At 40.2% G+C, this 9,269-nt stretch overlaps 1 non-coding gene across 1 annotated transcript; it reads right to left on the bottom strand.

Annotated features, from left to right (window-relative positions):
• Window positions 1–300: 300 nt before the first annotated feature.
• Window positions 301–384, bottom strand: Trnal-cag (transfer RNA leucine (anticodon CAG)). The gene has a single exon. It is a non-coding gene; the product is annotated as a tRNA-Leu (tRNA).
• Window positions 385–9,269: the final 8,885 nt, after the last annotated feature.

The following is a 9,269-nucleotide window of genomic DNA, read 5'->3' as shown; positions in this document are numbered from 1 at the left end:
CTTTCTAATGTATGTGAATGTCGAATGTCTCGTCCCGAGAAATTCAATACTGGTGAGAATGAGAGTTATTCTGGGCAAAAATTAAATTTGCTACCTTATTTGTAGCGGAATACATGTTTAAGGGTTTGCGTTTCCTATAATTTTATTTCAAAATATTTATTGGAAATCAATAGTTTAAAAAAAACAAATGAAACCTACTAGCTTTCTATTACATAATTTGGATGGAATAAAAGTAAAACTGAAGTAAATTAGATATTAACAAAAGGAATTTGAATTTATTTAATACTAGTAAAATATATGTGTCAGAAGTGGGATTCGAACCCACGCCCACAGTAGTGGACTGCGACCTGAACGCAGCGCCTTAGACCGCTCGGCCATCCTGACAACTGATAAGAGCTAGTAAATAAATGATATTTATATTCAGTATAATCATCATTTTAAGTAAATTATTAAAATGGATTAAACAAATCAGAGTAAATATATTTTATTTATTCATATTCAACCTACATTTTATTTTCACCTGTAACGAAACGATTTCATGAGGTTTAAAGCTCACTTTAAATAGTTTACAATTAAAATTGAAATCACTTAAAAAAAATAATTAAATAACTGTTCATAGTCGCATTAAAATTTTTATCGAAGAAGTTCCTGACAATCCGACGGAAAAAAAACCCTGTAAGTATATAGAAAACAAATTTGGAGCAAAATTCAAACGAAACCATGGAATTGTATGTTTGTAACAGTCTTATTTTATTATTCAACAGGGCCATCAATTTTTAAGTCTTATTTTGTAGCCAAGATTTATGCTGCAATCTTGAACATCCGTGGATGCTAGTTCAATGTGGCTAAACTAATGTAAAAAATCTGAGAAATACTGTAATTTGTTTTTACTTTATTGCGATATATTAAATCGTCATTTATGTACTGTTACAAGGATTCCACCGACGATGCTGGCCCGCCAGCGCTCCTACCTGTGGACAGGAAGGCATTGGGAAGTGATGCAGGTAGCAAGTGATCCATTAGCGCTACACGCCTAATCCTACTAGCAGCGGTGCCACACCTTTGAATATATATATACTGTATAGAAGTCGCGAGTGGATAGGATTTACTCTACGTTTTTCAGAAGCGTATAATGAGCAGCTTGGGAACTTCACCGCTGCAGTGCGCTACCGTAACGCCCTGTATCGTCTTAGTTGTTATTTACACGTTAGAGCACAGCTCTGTCGCCCGCTGTCATTCCCCACACCCCCACCTGTCATTCACTGCAGCTCAAGGTCGTTCAAAGGGAGGGGGAAGGGGTGTTTGAAGAGTTCGACACTTGTCCGCTAGGGACCACCACAAGTCGATGCCCTAGAGATGGTGGCGATTGCGGCGGTGAATTAACCAACTACCTCAATACCGTATTAGAAATTTTAACCTGGGCTGGCGACTTCTATACAGTATATATATTCAAAGGCCACACTAACCCCCCCCCCCCCGCCCCCTTCCATTTCGCCAACGCTTTTCCATTGTGCCCGGATAATTCTCTGTGGCTATCGAGGGTTTGGCATGTTCCCAGAATCCCGTCTGCGGGACACCATTTTTTTCTCGCACCTTCGAGTGTTAAGGGGGTCCCTTCTGGTCAGGGGTGGTATGTGTGTTAGCGACGCGGGACGATAAGCGCGACGCTAGCTGGCATTTATTTTTAATATGAAGGAATTTATACTTTACAAACCGTACGTATAATATCACTCGAGTATTTTTATTATATCTACTAATTATTTGCATGCTAAATCGAAGTAAGTTTTTATTACATTAAGTATGACTTTTCTTCTAACGCGCGTACATAAGTGCACGCACTCATTATTTTTTAGCGGCTTTTGGGGGGAGGGGGTAAATAGAATCTCCTTGCCTGCTTTCAGCTATTAAATTCTTCCCTTTTTTTTTTTGGTGGGAACGATATAATTTTTTTATTTCTTAGAATTCCGAGGAGGGGAGAATAACTCTCCCTTCCTCCCCCCTCTACTCCACTGATAGTGTATTTATCAACACTAAAATCAATGTAATTACGCGCAGAAGCTTTCTTTGAGAGAAAACCGCAAGATTCTTGCACTTTCGCCCTAGTGTATTTGGTAAACATACATAATCTTCCTTTGTAGATGACAATTTTAAAAATAGAAAATTTTAGTATCTTGCCAACGAAATAAAATGAGGTATTTATGGGAGTTTGTGTCCCACGTCATATTTTTCAATCAAGCTAGGAAACTGGAATACCATATGTGGAAGGAATAGTAGTTAAATTAAAAAGTAACAGTTTATATTTTATTAATTTTTTTAATACATTAAGACGTGTCTAGCATAAACCAATAGAAAATGCGTAAACCACGTTAACGATGGCAAGTAAACCATTATTTGGCTTTTGAAGATATAGTTATTATCACGCTGTTTCAAGCGGGCTGTGTATTAAGAAATAAATTACTTGAAGGCAGACTGTTAACATTCAAAGCAAGTCTCGGTGGTTTCTGAGGTGACTCCCTTATTCAGAGGTGCCCCCCCCCCCCCCCAACACTATGACTCACCCCTCCCCTAACCTAATGATCCCCCCCCCCCCCGAAATTGTTTGTGCCTTTTTCTCAATGATTTTATAATATTATAATTTTTTAGTATTATATTTTGTCACATTTTGCATTAATTAAAACTAATTTTCTAATAATAATAATAATAATTTTGGTCATATGAGTGTATGCGCTTGTTGTCGAAGAGGGGATAGGGACCATCCTGAACCGACAGATGCCAAACTGCTTTTGTTGAGGAAAGTGCGGGGTTGCCAATTTGATATACAAGATCCCTTTCAATTATCAAAGCACCAGAAACGTATTTTCACATTAGAAGCTATAAGTATGTAAATATATATATTTGTTCGTCTTTTGACAAACCCCCCCCCCCCCCTGAAATTTTAATGACGCAGTCTGCGTCGTTACCCCCCCTTGTGGGCACCCCTGCCTTATTGATGGAATTATTTCCCCTGGGACGTATAATTACATGCAGCGGTTATTTATTAACTTGAAAGCGGGCCGCACACTATCCTGACAGCCTTGTTAGACTTCGTGCATAATAGCTTTGAATATATATACTGTATAGAAGTCGCCAGCCCAGGTTAAAAATTCTAATACGGTTTTGAGGTAGTTGGTTAATTCACCGCCGCAATCGCCACCATCTCTAGGGCATCGACTTGTGGTGGTCCCTAGCGGACAAGTGTCGAACTCTTCAAACACCCCTTCCCCCTCCTGATGAACGAACTTGAGCTGCAGTGAATGATAGATGGGGGGTGCGGGGAATGACAGCGGGCGACAGAGCTGCGCTCTAACGCGTAAATAACAACTAAGACGATACAGGGCGTTACGGCAGCGCACTGCAGCGGTGAAGTTCCCAAGCTGCTCATCATACGCTTCTGAAAAACGTAGAGTAAATCCTATCAACTCGCGACTTCTATACAGTATATATATTCAAAGATAATAGTGACAAACTCGAGAAATTACGAACATAATAAAGAAGAAAAACTGAGAAATCAATTTTTTTCCCAGCATTATCTGATTAGCATAAGCGCGTTAAGTATAGGTATAGCCTGTGCCACGCAACTTGTCTAAAACTTGACAGTTCTCAAAGATCACACGCGAAGCATCACACGGTGTTTGTTCACACGCATTGACAACAAACACGTGATAGTTGTTTACCTTTTGACAGTACAACACAGGCGGAATGATACGTAGGCCTCTGGTACTACTTTTAAAAACTGTCGAATCTGAGTCATATTACACGACACTGGCGCATAGCTCTTTGAAATCTACGAAAAACACAATTATGCGCGATTTCATAACTTTTTAACTATTTGGAGTATGTTAAATGTCGCTTACTTAACCCAGAGGTGCCCCCCCCCCAAACACTATGACTCACCCCCCCCCCTAACCTAATGATGCGCCCCCCCCCAGAAATTTTTTATGCCATTTTCTCAATGATTTACTCAATTATTTTATTATATTATACTGTTTTAGTATTATATTTTATCACATTTTGCATTAATTAAAACTGATTTTCTAATAATAATTTTGGTCATATCAGGTAATATTTCCATCCTGAACCGACAGATGCCAAACTGCTTTTGTTGAGGAAAGTGCGGGGTTGCCAATTTGATTTACAAGATCCCTTTCAATTATCAAAGCACCAGAAACGTATTTTCACATTAGAAGATATAATTATGTAAATAATATATACATTTTTCTCGTCTTTTAACCCCCCCTCCCCCCCCCCCGAAATTTTAATGACGCAGTCTGCGTCGTTACCCCCCCATTGTGGGCACCCCTGCTTAACCAAATCAACATTTCAATTTAATTATGATCATACAGACGTGAAAACCCTACCCTAAAATAAAATAACGGCGCGTTTAATTATTTATGCGCATTAGAAATTGTACTACTTTTGATTTAAACTATTTTAAAATTAATATTTCAAAAAATATTATAAAAATTTGGTTACACAATTTCTGTAAGAGAAAAATATTTGCAGTACATTGTACATTGGATATAAAGTTTACGCAGTGCATATATATATATATATATATATATATATATATATATATATTATAGAGCAATTCGAATAAAAAGATTTTTTCCCCCTTGAAATTTTAACTTCTGTCTGGGGGATGGAAGTTGTATTTTTCGAAATCAAAAATATATAATTTGGACTGTTTGAATGACAGATATTTTAAATTATATAATGAAACGGTTCCAGTATAAGCGAAAAATAATTTTAAAAAAAACTAAAACCCGTCTGGCCAGATTTTCGACAAGGAATTTTATTGAAACACTGCCCATCTGGTTGAAATTCATTAAACAGTTAATACTATAGTTTCCCGTTGGCTTCGTGAACTTTGGTTCGCTCCATCCGCCACAGTTGGCAGCACCGTGGTCACGCCATTTTCCGTTCCGAAAAGCCTAAGATGTCCATCAAGTTCTGTCCCTGCCCGAACACGCCCGAATAAACACCTTCGGCCAACCTCGGGATTTGTTTTATTTTTGCGCAGGAATAAATTAATTCAAATATTTAAAGTGGTCGGTTAGGTTAGCTACATTAAAACACTTTAAAACACTATGGACGGTTAGTTAGGTTAGTATAGCTACATTAAAATAAACAGAGAAATATAAATATATATAAATAAACCCGAGGTTGGCCGAAGGTGAATATTCGGGCGTGTTCGGGCAGGGCCAGAACTTGATGCACATCTTAGGCTTCCCTTCCGTTCCACGCGACTTCTGTACCGAGAGCAGGGCCGGTGCAAGGTAAATTGGCGCCCTAGGCGAAAAACCTTAATACCCCTCGCCGGACACCCCAAAAAAAATTTCCTTGCCTCTAAATACATCACGTAAGCTCAAGATTTTGTCAACAATCAAATGTAAGCAGGCTTGTGTTTTTTTTTTACTTTTTTTCTTATTACAAATCATAAACATGTCGCCGTGGACATCAAATAATTACTTATATCAATATAAACATTCCAAACTGTTACAAAAATCCATTTTCATCTAGTTTCAATAATCGTTAAACATATCATATGAGCTGTTATGTGCCGTGCTGCGCCGCCCCCAGCTACTTGGCGCCCTGGGCGGTTGCCTAGTCCGCCTGTGTGGACGCGCCGGCCCTGTCCGAGAGTAAGTAAGATGATGCACGGTTTACTCGGGTGTCCGGTTCGGATCCAGAGTGCGTATGTACTCTAGGTCTCTCTCTCTCTCTCTCTCTCTCTCTCTCTCTCTCTCTCCGACTCGTGGGGAGTGGATGATGACGCAGCAGTCGAAGCACGACCTGGCGGTTATTAACGACCCGCGGGTCTCCGAATGTCGCGAGTCATCTCGCTCCCATTTGACTGTCAGTCACACGGGCATTGTGCTCGGGGGGGGGGGGGCAACCAGTTTCAAATTTTTATTCATTCAATTCGCGAAAGGGGCCCTGATTGTTTTTCCCGCTGCCCCCTTAGGGTTCGCCAAATCCGTGACCATGTCAATCTCTTCAGTCCGCTTTGCTTCTGTTTATTTTCTTTTTTTTTATATATAACCCCCCCCCCCCTCCTTTTTTCACTTATCCCGCAACGCGATCGCCATTTTGGCACGGCTTCAAGGTCGCAAGGTAGCGCTCGAGGCTCCACAGCGAGTCCAAAAAAAACAGTCCCTTGCTCGCCGGCCGAGCCAACCCCGTGTCTCTTTTAGTGAGATTGATTCGTGGTTTCGGCAATGATTATTTTTTTTTTTTTTAAATCTTTTAATTTATTACAATGTTAAAGTTTTTATGTTTTGACGTGAATAATAAAATACTAAATAAAACACTAGGTGTTCTTGTACTTGAAACAGTTTTTTTTTTTTTTTTTTTTTTTAACATATTTAGAACGTGAACAAACATGGCTACTACCTCAATCAAGAACTTGGTCGCACGGAACAAAATTAAACGGAAGAGCTCGGCATCGGCGAACTAATTAGCGCTGGTCCGTATGTGTAATGTATTATATATATATTCAATGTTAGGGGCACTTGTATTTCGCGAATACATTTCGTGTCAAGGTATTTTACAAAACACTGTAGATTTTTCTTGTAATTTTTGGCTGTGGTCGGTGAAGGCTGTTTTCCCGCACTTGACGGGGCCAATGAGGGCGTAGTTACCGTACTGCTGCACGCCCGCAATTCGCCAAACCTCTAAGGAAAAAAAGCTACAGTTACGTGTGAAATAGCCTGACACGAGATGTATTCGCGAAATACAGGTGTCGTTATGACTAGAGACCCGGAAAATTCGCGGGTTCAATGACCTCCAGGATAGACTCCAGTATCCTCTACACACTCGGGCAAATGCCAACTGTTCATTGGCTGCTGACTTGTGAGTCGTCTCGACTGGGTGGCCTGTGATTCGACACTTCTGTGAGTGAGGGGTCTCTAATTGGCCCTCAGTCCTCCAGATTAACATTGAACCAATGACAGAAGCAGCACTAAGGTATAATTATTTGAATTTTAGCATAACACGAAATGAACCCAGCGAATTTTTCGGGTCTCTACTTATGACAATGGTACCCGTCTGCGCGTCGTCGCAAGAGACTCCGATTGCGTGGGATCCGACCACGCTCTTCTGCGGGCTGTTAGCCAGACGCGTGTCGCAGACTGTGACGGAGAGTTGTGACGGCGCGTACGTACGTACGGGCGTCGGTCAGAGCCGACGGCTATCGTAATCCCGGCTTTGTTCGCCGGCGAGGAGGTGTAATTAAGTCCCGCAGACAGTCCCTCGCTCCAGTTTCCCCCCCTCCCCAACAGCTCCACATATTAATCCACTTACACGCGAGATTAAAGCCCGTCGGGTATCGGTGCCCCTGGCACTCCGACACGAGTTGCAAGTCCCGCGTTGTTCGCGTACGGAATCCCACGAGAGGGAATGTAACACAATAACGCGAACGGCTACTTGTTTTTTTTTTTTCAAATAATATATACGTGTGCGAGTTTACCTTTCCATCTCCGAGGTTGAAAATGAACTTGCATGCTCTCTGTAATAACAAAGCCGCTCTCGGCGAAACGGAGATATCGATAAATGTACGCTATATCGAGTACAGCAGCTACAGGCAGGTTGAATTACGAGGGGAAACGATGGGAATCGAATGACGCCATCTTGATTTAAAAAAATTATACGCAATAACAATTTTTATTCCGTTTCATTGTGAAAACTTGGCTACGTTGAACCATAGTTTATAATTTAATGTAATTCCTGCATAGAATAGTAACTGGCTGCTACAAATAATTTCTCTTGTGAAATAATTGGAGTTAAGTATTGAATAAATAGGGGCCGGAAAACATTCGCGGTTTCGATGGCCTTCGGGATAGACTGAACATTCCCCTGTTCACTTGGGCAAATAACGCAAGTTCATTGGCTGCCGACTTGTAAGTCGTCTCAACTTGTTTTGTCTGTGATTCGATCCTTCTTCGGTTGAGGGTTTATAACTGGTTGAGATTCGTCCAGATGAACAGTAATCCAATAGCAAAATAATTATAAAGGTATATGTATTTGAATTCTAGGCTATTGCCGAATGAAAATGATAGTTTTTCCGGTCTCTATGAATAAATAATTTTTAGGATTTGCTACAACTGTAACATTACTGTCAATAGACTGTAATTCTCTTAGTGTGTAATTTCTGCCTCAACTAAAAGCTAATTTTAAAAAAAGTAAGCGATTCTTTCAGTACTCTCCAGTGATGTGTAAACATCTATAGAGCATCCCACTCTTAGATTGCAGTGTGAAAGTAAAATTGGCACTTTTTCTCTCTTTCTAACACACGTCGACTGCCGTTAGAAATGTCCTTCTTTATTCGCTCGCTGTTACCATACATCTTACGATCCTCTATGTACTCCAGAAAATTACACCTGCTCATTGGCTACTGACTTTTTACACCTGTTAATTGCGATGCTTGAGATAAGATACTTATTTTGTTGATGGTTTTTCACTGGCTCAGAATCCTTCAGGTAAGCTGTGATCCAATCACTGAAGCAGCATGAATTTTTCCGATCTATAGTGATTGGTGACCGTCTGCAAGACTGTATAATAGATATATAGTTAACAAATCCATGTGATTGAACTATTTACAGGGACGCCGATACATGTATAAATTAAAATGATTTTTTGTAAAATGGATTTTGAAGAAAGAAAGCTTATTTTGGTTCAGTTTACACTATTTTAAATTAGAATATTCACGTAGTTATGGCCGACCGTACATAGCTCGAGTGATCGGAACGAACGTGTCTCTCGCCGCTAGCGATGAAAACCCATTTGTCTGTCGTGGAATGTCAGGCGACATTCGTTGCGAAGAGATATTGTCAAACACGCTCTTGTGAATGCGAATCATAAAATTCTATTCTCTGCATAGTTTACGATGTTGCTTCGTTCTCCCATTGGCGTTATGATCACTTATATTAAATGGTTGCCCTTTCTTTTGCTGGATCATCCTTTTTTTTTTAAAAAAAAAAGTTGCTATACCCACCCTGTTCCCTCTGAAATTGAAGAGTTCTCTCCCATTCCGTCAGAAATGTATCTGGGAATCCTTTAACAGTCCTGTTTGCACATAGTGGAAGTGTCACCGTGCGATTCTTCCACGACTATTCAACAACGTTCTTAGATATCCCCCCCCCCCCTCTTTTGCAATATCATCATATGGATTGTCTCGGCAAGGAGAAGAAAGCACAAGAATCGCGTTCACTTCTCTTTGGCCATATTCTCTC

This window comes from Bacillus rossius, chromosome 11, assembly GCF_032445375.1.
Source record: "Bacillus rossius redtenbacheri isolate Brsri chromosome 11, Brsri_v3, whole genome shotgun sequence".
NCBI classification, from domain to species: Eukaryota; Metazoa; Arthropoda; class Insecta; order Phasmatodea; family Bacillidae; genus Bacillus; species Bacillus rossius.
This window is presented reverse-complemented; position numbering and strand designations above follow the sequence as displayed.